This window comes from Rhincodon typus, chromosome 6 (assembly GCF_021869965.1).
Source record: "Rhincodon typus isolate 14 chromosome 6, sRhiTyp1.1, whole genome shotgun sequence".
Taxonomy (NCBI): Eukaryota; Metazoa; Chordata; class Chondrichthyes; order Orectolobiformes; family Rhincodontidae; genus Rhincodon; species Rhincodon typus.
In genome coordinates, this window is record NC_063337.1 from 54,983,513 (window position 1) to 54,999,587 (window position 16,075).

Genomic DNA, 16,075 nt, shown 5'->3' on the forward strand with positions numbered 1-16,075 from the left:
TCAGAGGAGCAGGAAAGCTTTCCTGCTCCTCTGATGCTGCTTGGCCTGCTGTGTTCATCCAGCTCTACACCTTGTTATCTCAGATTCTCCAGCATCGGAAGTTTCCACTATCTCTGGAGTCAAGGATTATTGGATCAGCCACGATCTTACTGAATGGCAAAGCACATTCGATGGGCTGAATGACCTATAATTGCTCCTGTGTCTTATGAGCTTAATGAAAGACGAGTAATACCTGAAGAGTGCAAATTATATTTTTACATTCAAGGTCATCTAGGAACATCAAAATGCAGAGCAAGAGTCCAAAAGTCAGTTTGTTGCCAGGCTCTTCACTCAATCATTGTGGAGATGATTGGAAACTGAAGAACTTGCACAATCAACAGCCATCAATGGAAAGGACCTTTATTGCTATCATCATTTCCATCAAGATCTTGGGAAAGGGCCTGGGTGGACTTGTTTGAGTTAAAGGAAAAGTTTACATCCTTATCACTGACTATTACTCAAAGTGGTTGATTCAAATGATTTACACAGCTTACAGCAGAAATGGTGATAAATTCATTGAAACAAATTTATTTGACACTCAGTGTTTCTGACATGATAGTATCTGATAACAGATTGCAGTTTGCAATTTAGCAGTTTGCTAGGTATTGTAGATTCATTCATATGACATGTTTACCTTATAATCAACAAACAAATGGTGAAGCAGAAAGAAGAGTTAACACCTTAGCAGAACTCCTGAGGAATAATCATGATATAGATTATAGACCATCATTGCAGAATGGACTATCACCAGCAGAATTAAAGGTTAGAAGACTGTGAATACAACTTCCAATGCTGTTCAAGAAATTAAAATAGTATATTACAATGAAAAATCAAGACAGTGAAAGTGACAGAACATGAAGTCCAGAGAGAAAACCAAACGAGAAATTTCAAACCATCATCATTGAACAAGAGAATTGTCAATTATTCAGCCCAAATTGTGGAGATGCCAATCAATTCATAACACCCCATCCAGCTTAAGGGAAAAGGTGTATTTGAAAACAAAATTATTTCACAATTGTATGCAGTTGGTTGGGCACATAGAGTACTCCATTGGTTCTCCAAATTGCAGTTTGCTTCCTGAGAGTGCGGTAAAACATGTATATATCATAAATGGACAGTAAAGCACCAAGTTACTTGAATGATGGCTCAGTCGGTATCATGGCATTTCAGTATCATTTCCAATCAATCAATGTTGGTTCAGAAGTATCTATACAGAGTGACTAATTCTACCATTGTTATTCTTTGTAACTTTCTTGTGCTCCTATGATAAATGTTTTTCAAGCTTATTATGGCTCTTGTATTCCAGTTTTGGGGACAATCACACTTTTAGTACACTACAAAAATGTCACACAAGCATTTTCACATTCTATGTAGCCAAAGGCAGAAACCTTGTGGGGATACACCTTTTTGATAAGCTTGGCTACAAACCTGAAAACTCTGCAACAAAAATACACGGACATGGTCTTTGACACAGACTAGACACAATGGTATCCTTTGCTTAGTTATCAAATTTCTAAGAGATTAAGAGGTACGTTAGGCTTTTCATGTCAACACATCAATTCTGCCAGCTACACAAAATTGCTGCGGTTGCCCTTTGCAATCTATGCCTGTCTTGGATCACAGGATGTATCCAAGCGGTCTTTTTTGGATTTGATTAAATGTGGTTAAGAGAAGACTCAACAACAGCAATTTACTTAAATAAGAATGTTTATTGAGTAATAATAAAAAAGTAGAAAAGAAAGGAAAAAATGTAATAAGTCTCATGCCCTTCTGTCCATTGGGGGCCACCCCCTCCCTCGATCGATGGCTGGTCTGGAGGCTTAGGTTCGTTCCTGGCACCATTCACGATCCTGGTCCAAGGTGAAATCCATCTCAGAACAAAACACTCTCTCTCATACAGTATAACAAACAGCCAGTATAGAAAAACAAGCTACTGGTGCCGTCTTCCACCCATAAAGTAATGCTCACAGGTCTCATTCAAGGTCATGCAGTTGTCAAATATCATCAACTTTCCCAGCCTATTTTCCAATCCTATGTAACCTGTTTTCCCATTCTATACAATGCCAAATGCCACAGGAGAAGAAACACATTGAAGAAGATTATATCATTGAATGAATCAACTCCACTTAGTGTATGCTATATGTAGCTATTACAAAATACAAAACTAGCAACTTGAACTATGCACCAAGTTTAAAGTCATCAATAAAGTAATCACTCCAGAGAAGTATTAACTTCCTACAATCAAAGAACTAGCATCATAATTTCATAAATTCACAGCTTTCATACAACTGAGTTATTTTCAAGCACTACTAACAGATCACAGTTAGTACTTTACATCTTTGGTTACTCATAAAAAGGTGTGTTATAGTATCACAGAATCCCATGTGGACAAAATTCTGCACCTAGCACATACAAGAAGTTTGTTTCATCATTCTTGTCAGACATTGAGGAGATATTTAACTTACCCAATGGCATTTATATCTGAGGAAGGGACAAAGCAGAATATGATCAGCAACTATCAGAAGTGTTCATTTGATTTACACAAAACACAACGCAATCTGATGCTCAAAGAGAAAATGTACATTCACACATGTATTGTTGACTTTCTAGGGTACAGAGTGACAGCAGCTGGAGAAAAATAAGGACATGACAACATCACATCTTCCAACTATCTATCTAACATGAAAGAGTTAGCATTGTTCCTCATTACTATGAACATTTGTCAAAATTCATTCCTCATTATATGGAGATTGGATGTCTAATTCCTCTATATCTCCATTCCCCACCAGATGGCCTGACATCTCTCAGCTTCTTCTTTGACCACAGACCTGAACAATCCCCATCCATCGCCACTTTCACTTGGCTGAACTTGTTTTCTTATTGAAAAATTTCTCCTTTCATTCGTCTCACTTCTGTTAAGTCAAAGGAGTGGCTATGGGCACCCACATGGGTCCCAGTTATGCCTACCTCTTTATGGGGTATGTGGAACAATCCTTATTCCACTCCTTGCACCGGCCCCATCCCACAACCTTTTGTCAGTACATTGACGACTCTTTTGGTGCTGCTTCATGCTCCCACCTGGACCTTGAAAAATGTGTTCATTTTCGGTCCAATTTCCCCCCAACTATAACTTTCACATCGTCCATTTCTGACACTTCCCTTTCATTCCTCGACCTCTGTCTCCATTTCGGGGAATAAACTGTCCACTGCCATCCACTACAATACCACTGACTCCTATAGTTACTTTCACAACAGCTCTTCACACCCCATGCCCTGCAAAGATTCCAACCCATTCTCCCAGTTCCTTCATCGTACTTGTTCGGCTAATACCACCTTCCAAAACAGTGCTGCTGACATGGCTTTCTTCTTCCATAATTGTGGTTTCCCACTCACTGTGATTGACAGGGCCCTCAACCACATCTGACCTATCACCCATCCCATCACTCACAACAGTGTGATCGAGTCCCCCTTGTCCTCACTTTTCATCCCACCAGCCTCCACATTCAAAGGATCATTCTCTGCCATTTCAGACAATTCCAGCAGAGAGCCACCACCAAACACATTTTCCCCTCACACTCCCCTATCTGCACTTCGCAGGAATCATTCCCTCCAGGACACCCTGGTCCATTCCTTGACCACCAAGACCACCTCCCATTGCCACAGCACCTTCCCAAGGTCATGCAGCTGTCAAATATCGTCAACTTTCCCAGCCTATTTTCCAATCATATGAAACCTGTTTTCCCATTCTATACAATGCCAAAATGCCACAGGAGAAGAAACACATTGAAAGAGATTATATCATTGAATGAATCAACTCCATGTAGTGTATGTTGTATGTAGCTATTACAAAACACAAAACTAGCAACTTGAACTATGCACCAAGTTTTCCATGTAACCACAGAAAGTGCAATACCTAGCCCTTCACCTCCTCCCTGCTCACCATCTAAGGGTCTAAACAGTCTTTCCGAGTGAAGCAGCATTGCTCCTGTACCTCCTCCAATCTTGTGTATTGTATTCACTGCACCCAATGTGGCCTACTCTACATCAGAGAAACCAAACACAGACTGGGTGGCTGCTTTGCAGAACACCTCTAGTCCTTCCATAGGGTGTCGCTTTAACAGTGTCCTGCTTGCATACCCACAGTTCTGTCTTCGGCATGCTGCAATGCTCCAGTAAATCACAGTGCAAACTGGAGGAACAACATCTCATCTTCAGATTTGGCACTTTGTAACATTCTGGACTTAATATTGAGTTCAATGCCTCCAATTTGGGAAGCCACTCGCATTCCTTCCCTTTCTTTTAGCTTTACTTGTTACATTCTCTGTCGCCATATCCTCTCTCGCTTCCCCCCCAACTCCAGTGGGACCGTCTGTTCTTTCCCGTCTGGCAGCTAAACACACCATTGTTCTGCCATTCTCATATTCCAATTGCTTAATCTGAACTATCAACATCCTTTCTCCCCCAGCACTCCATCCTTCTCACCCCTCCCTACTATTACATAAATGCTGCCTTGTCCACATTTCACATCAGCTCTGAAGAAGAGTCATCAGGACTCGAAACGCTAGCTTGCTTTTTCTCCATGTATGCTGCCTGACCTGCTGTGATCCACCAGCATTTTTTGTTTTCAGTGGAGATTATGGAGACTCTTTGAAAGCTAAAGAACAAAAATTCACAATGGAAATGGACAAATGCATACCAAGTGACTTATTAAAGGCAAGTATAGTATCTCTGCTAGACCTTTGAATCCACTGTGGAAGCACATCAAGAAATGTGATTGGATCTATCCTCTCAAATACATTGTCAGAAGTAAATGATAAAATGTTCACCCACTAAGAAAAACTGAACACAAAAACTCTGTTGAAGAGTAGGAGGCACTAATTGACAGCTATGTTTGTGACCATTGGACGTAAATCTCTGGGCTAGAATATTCTCCACACCAATCACCAAGCACTCACTGCATTGTTAGCCACATCAAGATTTGGTCATTAACCTTTAAGCATCCTCAGATGGTTAGATTGCCTTGTTATGATCCACTTGGAAAAGTGTGCTGATTCTCAAGCCCCACTACTCCCAGAATCACCACAAAAATTTAATGATTTAATCAAAGCACTTAAAGTCCCCAATTTACCTCTTTGGAATCAAGTTAATGAAAAACAATGACCAGGTTCATGTCCTTAACATAAACTACTGTTAATTGCAAATTTAAAAAGCCATGAATTATCAATATATAGCTCTAACAGTTAAAAAAGTTTTGAAACACGTACACATACGAATAGACAGACAAAAAAAGTGGTTTTGTGAGTGAAAGTAAAACTAAGAAATAGTTCAATAGTACTAATTCACAGGGTTAATTGAGATCTTCCTTTTGGCTTGCCAGGGCTCTTTATGCTTAAGGCCCCTTTCACAAGATTATTTTACATCTTCTTAGTGTACCAACTACAAAGTTTTTCAGTTACTGATTAAAGGCAACAGCTTGTAGCAAATGGTTGGAGGAGGTAGATGCTTTCTTCAGGTTTCAGGTATTTTTCCACTGCAGACAAAGAAATACACATGACATGTCCTTCCAGCACTCTGAAAACTACTCCTTGTATTGTTCACACCCCAGGAACTAGATCATCATCATCAGGCTGATGATCTTTGGCATCCATGATTAATGTTGATAGCACAAATCAGTCAGTTACTTGTCTCAATTTGTGCACACCAAGCCAACTATAAACAGCTTCCTCCACCACTTGGATAAAACAGCAGCGTAAACACCACACACAATGCGTTTCAGTTGCTGGTTTTTAAAAGTACAGCAATTCCTTCCACGGTTCTTTGTTTTAAAACAGTTCTTTTTCCATTTTAACCCATCATCATTAATGCAGGAATAAAATGATGCAGTTTTTGTAGTCTTCAACAATATAACATCTTCAGTTCACACAACCACATATCTAGCATGCTGAGTCATACTAGAATATAGAACTGTATAGCACAGGAAGGGGCCTTTGGCAGATGATGTTGTGTCAAACATGACGCCAAATGAAACTAATCGCTTCTACCTGCCATTGGTCCATATCCCTCCATTCCTTGTATATTCATGCGCTTATCTAAAAGTCTCTTAAATGTTCCATTGCATCTGCCTTCACCACCACTCCTAGCAGTGGATTCCACACTCCTACACATCCCCTTTGAGATTTTTCCCTCTGGCCTTAAATGTATGACCTGTACTTTTAGACATTTCAACTCTGGGGAAAAGGTTCTGACCGTCAATCCTATCTATGCATCTCAATTTTATAGACTTCTATCAAGTCTCAGCCTCCATCGCTCCAGAGAAAACAGCCTGAGTTTTCCTAGCCTCTCCTTTTAGTTCATACCCTCTAATCCAGGAAGCATCCTGGTAAACCTCTTCTGCACCTTCTCCAAAGCCTCCACATCCTTCCTGTAATGTAGCCACCAGAACTGAATGCAATACTCTAAGTGTGGCCTAACCAAAGTCTTAAAAAGCTGTAACATGACATCCTGACTCTTGTATTCAATTCCCCAACCAATAAAGGCAAGCATGCCATATGCCTTCTTCACCACCCTATCTACTTGTGTGGCTGCTTTCAGGGAGCTATGGATTTGAATCCCAAGATCCCCCTGTATACCAATGCTGTTCAGGGTCCTGCCATTAACTGTTTACTTTTCCTGAACATTTGACCTCCCAAAGTGCAGCACCTCACACTTACTTAGATTAAACTACATCTGCCGTTTCTCTGTCCATATCTGCAACTGATCTATATCTCATCTGTATCCTTTGACAACTTCTGCATTATCCACAACTCCACCAATCTTTGTATCACTTGCAAACTTACAAACCCACCCACCTACATTTTCATCCAAGTCACTTATATATGTTACAAACAGCATAAGTCCCAGTATGGATCTCTGTGGAACACTATTAGTCACAGACCTCCAGGCTGAAAAACAGCATTCTGACACTACCCAATGCCTTCTGTGGGCAAGCCAATCCTGAATCCACACGTCCACGTCACCATGGCTCCCATGCATCTTAATCTTCTGGATGAGCCTACAATGATGGACCTTGTCAAAAACCTTACTAAAATCCATGTAGACAACATCTACTGCTCTACCCTCATCGATCACCTTTGTCATTTCCTCAAAAAATTTGTTCAAGTTAGTAAGACATGACCTGCCTTGCACAAAGTCATGCTGACTGTCCCTGATGCTTTTCTAAATGCACATAAATCCTATCTCCAAGAATTTGCTCCAATAGCTTCCCATTGCGAGACTCACCAGTGTATAGTTTTCTGGATTATCCCTATTTCCCTTCTTGAACAAAGGAAGAACGTTAGCTAATTGCCGGTCCTCCAGGGCCTCTCCAGTGGCTAATGAGAATACAAAGACCTTGGTCAAGATCCCAGCAATCTCCTCTCTTGCCTCTCTCAATAACTTGGTTTGGATACCATCAGCCCTGGGGACTTAACCACCTTAATGCTCTTCAAAGGACCCAACACCACTTCTTTCTTGATCTCAAAATGCCCTAGCATATGAGCATGCTCCATACAAATCTGATTATCCTCCATATCCTTTTCCTGGGTGTATACTGATGCAAAGCACTCATTTAAGATATCACCCACATCCTCTGCCTCGAAGCACAAGTTCCCTCCTTTATCCTTGAATGGTCCTACCTTCTCCCTAGTTATCCTCTTGTTTTTAATGTATGTATAGAATGCTTTGGGATTCTCTTTATCCCTACTTGCCAAGGTTATTTCATAGCCCGTTCTTGCTCTCCTAATTCCTTGCTTGAGTTCTTTCCTTCTTTCTTTATGTTCCTCATGATCCCTGTCCAATTTAGCTTCCTAAACCTTACATATGCTTCACTTTTCCTCTTGATTAAATTCACAACCTGCCTCGTTATGCAATGGTTCCTCACCTGGCCACTCTTGGCCTTCCTCTTTACTGGAACATGCCGGTCCCAAACTCTCATCAACGGGTCTTTAAACAACTCCCACATGTCAAATGTGGACTTGACTGATAACGGCTCCTCCCAATTAACCCTCCCTAGCTCCTGCCTAATACCGACATAATGTGCCCTCCCCCAATTTAGTAACTCTCCACAAGGTGCTGACTTGTCCTTATTCATAGCTATTTTAAAACTTAAGGACTTCTGATCGTTGTTTCTAAAATGCAATTCCACTGAAAGGTCAATCACCTGGCCGGGCTCATTAGCCAGTGCAAGGTCCAGTATGACCCCTCCTCTAGTTAGGCTCTCCACATACTGTTTCAAGAAACCTTTTTGGATGCGCTTAACAAATTCTGTCCTGTCTAAGCCTTTTACTCTAAGGGAGTCCCAGCCAATATTGGGGAACTTAAAGTCACCCACTATGACAACTCCGTGTTTATTGCATCTTTCCATAAGCTGCCTACATATTTGTTCCTCAGTGTCTCAGTGGCTGTTGGGTGGCCTATAATAGAATCCTTTCCAAGTGATAGCAGCTATCTTATTTTTGAGCTCAACTCATATTGCCTCAGTGGATGAACCCTCCAGAACGTCCTGTCTGAGTGCAGATGTGACATTCTCCCTGATTAGTAATGCAACTCTTTCACCTCTTTTACCTTCCTCTCTATCTCATCTAAAACAACAAAATCCTGGAATGTTGAGCAGCCAATCCTGTCTGTCTCTCAGGTAAATCTTTGTACTGGCCACAATATCATAGTCCCATGTATTGATCCAGGCTCCAAACTCATCTGCCTTATCTATAATACTCCTTGTGTTGAAATAAACACACTTCAGCCTATTAGTACCATCATGTTCATTTACCTGTCTCTGCCTGCCCTTTATTTCTGACTTACTGATCCTAACATGTACCGTCCTCTGAATCCCTCCACTTGCTCACCTGCTGCTCTTGTCCCCAGCCCCCTGACCCTCCAGTTTAAACCCTCCCAAGTAGCACCAGTGACCCTCCCTGTGGGGTTATTGGTTCCACTTCAGTTTAGGTTATATCACAGAAAGTGTTGACAATAGTAAAATAAATTGTGAGAGTGAAAGCTTCATGGTAATGATGCGTTCACATGTAAATGTGAATCTTGTTACATGGTAGGTGTTGAAGGCAAAATCAACAACAGACAACAGACTGCAGAAAGTAAGCCAATACGTATAAACCAAGAGTACAAATGAAATAGAGAAAGGACTGGTCTGGTATTCCAGAGTAAACATTGAACTCACATTGTTTTATAGCAATTGTATCATCACAGAACTTGAAAAAGTATTCCCAAAGTGTTACCCCAATATGTATTGCCTCTGCCTATTGAATGTTGTTGTTTTGAAAGAATGATCCCAAGAAGCAACCTCGTGGCCAACAGTAGATTACAGCATAGAAAATACATACCTTTTGTACTCAGTGAACACTTGATAAACTATGTTAAACCATGTCCCAGAACTCTACACGTAAAGGTAAAGTCGCCATAGTTCTACTGGTCTACAGGGCTGCTCCCTCATTAGGGAAGGACTCAGTTCTGAGGAAAGGTCACTGGGCCCGAAACGTTAACTCTGTTTTTCCCTTCACAGATGCTGCCAGACCTGGTGAGCTTTTCAAGCAACTTTGTTTTTGTTCCTGCAATTCTTTCGGTTTTTGTTTACAACACAGGGTTGCTGGAGACTCACTGCAGACAATGAAGCTCGATTTGTATACTGTCAGTTTGTGGATTTCCTAAAAAGCTACAGGATTCACCACTGTCTGACACCCTGATACAATCCATAAACTAATGTTGTTGTTGAATCATTCAATAGAGTGATAGAGGACAGTCTAAGAACCAGTAATGTCAGAAATGAAAGCCTTTGAACAATGCATTCATGTTTTAATTCACACATATCAAACCATCCACCATCTATGACTAGAAAGTCATCAGCCAAACCTTTGATAGGTCATATCTTTCACATGTTAATAACCATTCTTTAAGCCATCATCAATATCCAACAAGGACATCAGAGTGAAAGCAGAAGTCACAAAGTGGCAAGGACAATAATTATTAGGAAACATTTTATTTTCTAATGATGTGATATTGATTATCCATTTCATAAAACTGAGCATACAGAACTAAAACTTCTAGTTTGTAAGTCTCAGCACCATCATAAACGAGGAGACTGGATATATACGTCCAAAGTCTCCAACTCTTGGAAGGTTTGAGATGCTGGATAATTGCCTGTCAGAAGTTTGAACTTCCCAGGCAATTCACATGGAATCAGTCTCAGCAAATTGTTTGCATGCTCCCATTTTGAGTATGAGAGTTTCAAAGACTCAAAACCCTCTGGGAGAAAATAAGTTCTCCCTTTTCTCTGAATTAAATGAGCTACTCCTTATTTTTAAACAGTGACCACCAGTTCAAGATTCTCCAATCAGAGGAAATATCTTTTCCACATCCACCTAGTCAAGTCCCCTCAGGATCTTGAATGTTTCAATCACATCATTTCTTACTCTTCTAAGTTCCAGCAGATACAAGACTAGCCTGTCCGCCCTTCCTTCATAAGACAACCCACCCGTTTCAGGTATTAGTTGAGTAAAAAAGAATAGGAGATCTGCAAGAAAGTATGCGTCAGAGGAATGTAGGGATCAAGAGCACTATGGATCTGTAAGAAGTCAGAGATGAGAAAAAGAACATGATAAAGGAGTAAGAAAGTTAGTATTGTTTCATATGCAAGTACCATCTCCTTTCATATAAAACAACTAATCTGTGTCCTAATGCAGACACATGGTAGCCTGTCTCTCCTCTATCAAAATGGGCTTGTTGACGTGGTCAAATAGTACATTTTTTTCTTCCCCTGTGTCATCACCTGATCCATTGTTTGTGTAGTTTTGCCAAGTTGTACTGTATTACAATCTTGTTGACATTCTTGTGAAACCTACAAGAACAGTGATAAGACATCCAATCAACCTTGCTGAAAGACAACTACGTCAAGCACTGTTCTTTAATTATTCTCTGCTTCCCAAATTTGGTACGGGAGTCTACAACCAGAATTGAAAGCTGCTCTCTTAGTTTTAAGCACCTAGCATATTATTCCCATTTTACAGAAATTTTACACCAATGGCAGTTAGCAGGAAAATCTGTTGTTGTTACCTCCAATGGCAGAAAAACTGTGCAAATAACTGCATAAACTTTCTTCATGAAAATAAGAAGGTGAGTTGTAAATTTGCCCAAATTTCCTTTCCTTTCTATAAGTTATAGAAGTTTGTTTTGATCACAGTGTTGTTTCCTTACCATGTATTTCATTAATAATTTGAATTGTTCTTTTAATAATGTGATTAGAGTAGCACTGTCAGTAAAAGATTCCTTGGAGTTTTTGATGCTTAAATTTATAATGAGGAGCATTATAGAATACCTCCAGTGTTTTTAAGCAGACATTCTGTGTTATACCTTTGATTTCCAGTGGTTTGCTGGGGGAAGAAAAATCAATCATGTGGTTTGCTGCAGAAAAAAAATCAATCATTTCCAACAGGTATAATCCAATGTGTCCAGGGAACTGGCAGATAGTATAATCGCAACGTCTGCCAGAAACATATAGAAAAATGGTTCTGTACTAAATTTGGTTTCTGTACAGCATCAACAGAAAGACAACATTAAATCAATTCAACTTCTTGTAAACGTGTCCTGGCAATGCTCGATTGAGGGCTGTCTCAGCATGTAATAGCTTCCAAACTCAATCTGATCTTGGCTGAATAATACTCGAGATTAAGAGTAGCTGGAGAAGCAATCGCTTTGAGTTTAACAGGAACATCTCCAAAACCTTCACTGGTGAGGAACTCATTTCAAACCATGACTTTGAAATATTACAATATGTATAAATTAGAAATGACTCCTTACAAAATGAATCTAATGTTGCTCCTTTGTCCAATTTTGTGAAAGAGCTCCCAACCATTGAACATCCGAGAAGCAGGAATGTCTAAAAGTATGAACTCAGCTGGAGCAGACTCTTGTGTAGGTTTAAAAACCAAAAGAGAAGCAAATGCTGTGAATCAGGAACAAACACAAAGTTGCTAGAAAAGCTCAGCAAGTCTGGCAGCATCTGTGAAGAAAAAATCAGAGTTAACGTTTTGGGTCTGGTGACCCTTCATCAGTTCTGAGCTTTCCCAGCAACTTTGTTTTTGTTATTGTGTAGGTATACACAACTGTCATTATTTTTTGTTGGTTGCTAAGTACCTCTTAATTTACACGTACAGTCACAGAGACATAGAGTTGTACAGCACAGAAACAGACCCTTCAGTCCAACTCATCCATGCCGAATAGATATCCTAAAATGATCTACATTTGCCAGTATTTGGCCCATAACTTCTAAACCCTTCCTATTGATGTACCCATCTAGATGCCTTTTATATGTTGTAATTGTACCGGCCTTCACCACTTCTTCTGGCAGCTTGTTCCATACATGCACCACCCTCTGTGTGAAAATGTTGCCCCTTAGGTCCCTTCTAAATCTTCCTCCTCTCACCTTAAAGCTATGCCCTCTAGTTTTGGAATCCCCTACCCTAGTACAAAGACTTTGTCTATTCACTTATATCTTATTTTATAAATTAAATTCCTCAGCCTCCGATGATCCAGAGAAAAACGCCTCAGCCTGTTCAGCCTTTCCCTATAGCTCAAACCCTCCAATCCTGACAACCTCCTTGTAAATCTTTTCTGAACCCTTTCAAATTTAACAACATTTTTCCGTCTACATAGCGGACCTAGAGTTTGGGTTGTATAGTGGGGAGTGCTGTCGATTTTAACTTTTGCATTACCGCTTCTGCAATCAGTCCTGATATTGGGGATCCCATTGGTGTTCCGTTGATTTGTTTGAATATACGGTTGTTGAAGGTGAAGTAGATTGTGAGGCACAGATCCAGCAGTTTCAGGGTGCTGTCCTTGTTGATGCTGTTGGTGTCATGGGGTGTCTGCCTTCCTGATTCGTCCAGCAGTGTGGCAATTGTCTCTTTGGCTAGGTCGATGTTTATGAATGTAAATATGGATGTTAAAAAATGGACCCAAATTCTGGATCCACTATGTGGATGACTCCTTCATGATTATCAAACACACAAAACTAGAAGAAATGCACCAACACATAAATAACATCCTCACCGGAATAAAATTCACAAAAGGGGAATAGAACAATAACTGACTACCCTTCTTAGACATAATGGTAGAACGTAAGAACAATGGGGAACTCCAGACTGGTGTATCCAGAAAGACCACACATACGGACCAGATATTTAATTACACCAGCAACCACCCCAACACCCAAAAATGGAGTTGCAGCAGGACATAATTCAAACAAGCCACAACACACCGCAGCAACCCGGAATTGCACAAAGCAGAATAGGAGCACTTATACAGAGTTTTTAAAAGGAATGGATACCCATAAAGCACAACCCACCAATACGTCCGCGACAGACCACAACATGAAGACACAACACAACCAGACAATCTAGTCACTCTACTGTACATCAGAGACATATCAGAGATGACCACAAGACTACTCAGACCCCCAGGTATCAGGGTAGCCCAAAAACCAACAACCACCTCATGACATCTACTGACGAACATAAAGGATCCCATACCCACAACCAACAAAACCAACGTAATGTCCAAAATACCATGCAAGGACTATGAGAAACATTACATAGGCCAAACTGGTAAAAAAAAACTGACAATAAGGATACACAAACACCAACTAGCCACCAAGAGACATGACCAATTCTCACTGATCTCAATACACATGGACAAAGAAGGACACAAATTTGCCTGGGACAATGCATCCATAATAGCACAAGCCAAACAGAGAAATGCCAGGGAATTCCTGGAGGCCTAGCATTCCAACCATAACTCCATTAACAAACACATTGAGCTGGACATGATATATAAACCACTGAAAACAGAACCGGAAGTGATGCCAATCACCCAAGCACACTGAGGAGTATAAATAACAAAAACAAAGTTGCTGGAAAAGCTCAGCAGGTCTGGCAGCATCTATGAAGGAGAAAACAGAGTTAACGTTTCAGATCTGGTGACCCTTCCTCAGAACTAATGGTGGCTGGGGAAATGTCAGTTTATATTCAGAAAATAGGGAGGTGGGTGGGGTAGGGATTAAATGATAGGTTAGAGCGCAAAGAGAGAGAAAGGCAGTTGGACAGACAAAGGAGTTGCTAACAATCAGGCTGGGAGGGTGAATAGTTGTTAATGGAGACTGTTAGTGACTAACAACAGCGGGTGTGTAGTGGCAGGGTATGTGGTAACAAGGCCTGGTGTGTGAGGTGGGGGTTTGGGACATGGGAGAGTTTAGGCCCTAAAATTATTGAACTCAATATTGGGTACAGAGGTAAAGACGGCAGAAAAAGAGTTCGGCGTCATGTCATGCCCGAAATTCGTTAGGGTGGGGACGCAGAGGAATAAAGCTGAGGCCTTTGCTGAGTACAGAGTGTTCAGAGAGCGGAAGGTTAGGAGGGATGGTGAATACCCGACAGGAGGTGGGGGGCTTGAGGGAGGGGATAGAGTCAGGGGGAAGGAGAGAAGAGGAAGGTTCCAGAGGGCCATGGGTATTTTTGAGTTGTTGCAGCTTGTGGGCCTTGATGCCTGAAAGGAAAAGAAAAAGTTTCTGTTAGCACAATGAATGAACCGGAAGATGAAGTGGAACTGCGAAGTGGTGCAGCCGTGAGCCAGTGTGATGCAATGCTGTTGGAGAGAAAAGTCGAGGGTGTGCATGTGGCACCACATGGCGCTGAGTGTGGATTTCAGGATGCAGCAGGAGCAGCTATCCGTGGAACGTTGAACATCACGGAGATATCTGTTATCCTGGGAGGATTCAAAACATAAGGGATGAAACTTCAGTTGGAATCCATGCGGGATCAGTCTGAGCTGGAGGCAGTCAGTGAGGAATGTGATATGGCTGTGGAAATGAGTTTTAGCAAATACATGGTCAAACACCAGGAGCAACAGTGAAATTAAAGTCGGTGGGCAAGAAGAGAGATTGGAACGGAAATCCCGTCAGAGAGAAGAGCAGAACTTCTTCAAGGTGGGCATGCCTGGAAGAGATGTGGCAGTGAGTTAAATACTAAATAAAAACCAAAAGAACTGTGGATGCTGTAAATCAGGAACAAAAACAAAGTTGCTGGAAAAGCGGGTCTGGCAGCATCTGTGAAGGAGAAAACAGAGTTAATGTTTCAGGTCCGGTGACCCTTCCTCAGAACTGATGGTGGCTGGGAAAACATCAGTTTATCTGCAGAAAATTGGAAGGTGGGTGGGGTAGGAAGTAAACGATAAGATAGAGCCCGAAGAGAGAGAAAGACAGTTGGACAGACAAAGGAGTTGCTAATGATTAGGCTGGGAGGGTGAATAGTTGTAAATGGGAACTGTATAAATAACAAGTGGGACAGAGCACCAACACTTCACCGGAGTCGCACTGACGGTGTTACCTAGCAGAGTGACAAAACATCTGCAATTAAACTCACCGGCTCAGCGAGCCAGTCTGCACCCTCAAACTCCATCTCATCCATGCCCCCACCAGTGTACCAATGCAAGAAGGCTTTCCACCAGAACATGGCAGTAAACTGGTCAGAGATGCATTTAAACCACTCCTAGGTAGCCATACTGTTGCCAATAAAGGTGGCAGACATCTTGAGGCCTTGAGGTGGGATGTACAAACAGCTGTTTTAACGTTATTGGGAATCCATTCAGCACAATAGGTGCTCTTTTTGTTCCATTTTTTTCAACGTCTGTTCATTTTCCTCTTTCATGGACATGCGGCCTCAGAATATGGCTGCAATTGTCAAGTAGCAGCCATGCCAAGAGTCACAGGTAACCATTATGTTCTTGGCATCAAACATCTATTGAAGAAGCCCAGGTACCGTGAATGCACAGTACGGCTGACTGTCATGGCTGGTCAGAGGAGCAAAGCCTGTCATGAAGAAATGCAGAAGTTACATGGTGCTAGGTTATAGTCCAACAGGTTTATTTGAAATCACAAGCCATTGGAGCACTGCTCCTTTGTCAGGTGTCCTTCACCTGACGAAGGAGCAGTGCTCCA

At 41.3% G+C, this 16,075-nt stretch overlaps 1 pseudogene; it reads right to left on the minus strand.

Annotated features, from left to right (window-relative positions):
- LOC109918275 overlaps positions 1-16,075 on the minus strand; it is a 30,283-nt pseudogene that overhangs the window by 13,249 nt on the left and 959 nt on the right.